The following is a 285-nucleotide window of genomic DNA, read 5'->3' as shown; positions in this document are numbered from 1 at the left end:
CCACAGGACATCACACTTCGTTTTTGGTCTAAGTAACCCTTATAGTTCTGAGGTGGACTTCGTCTATGTTGGTGTTAGCTGGCGGGCGTGCTCTGCCCTTTTGGAGTGTTTTTTTTTTTTTTTGTTAAAACTGACTGGAAAGCGCTCTAAGGGTGCCGTGCGTTTGGCCGTGCGTATGTCGGCGAGCACTGGCACAGACGGGGTCCATACTGGTCCATACTTGTATTGTATAGTTTAACTAACTTGTTACAAATAACTACAAACTTGACATTGGCTAATCTTTGT

Source organism: Maniola jurtina, chromosome 13 (genome assembly GCF_905333055.1).
Source record: "Maniola jurtina chromosome 13, ilManJurt1.1, whole genome shotgun sequence".
Taxonomy (NCBI): domain Eukaryota; kingdom Metazoa; phylum Arthropoda; class Insecta; order Lepidoptera; family Nymphalidae; genus Maniola; species Maniola jurtina.
This window is presented reverse-complemented; position numbering follows the sequence as displayed.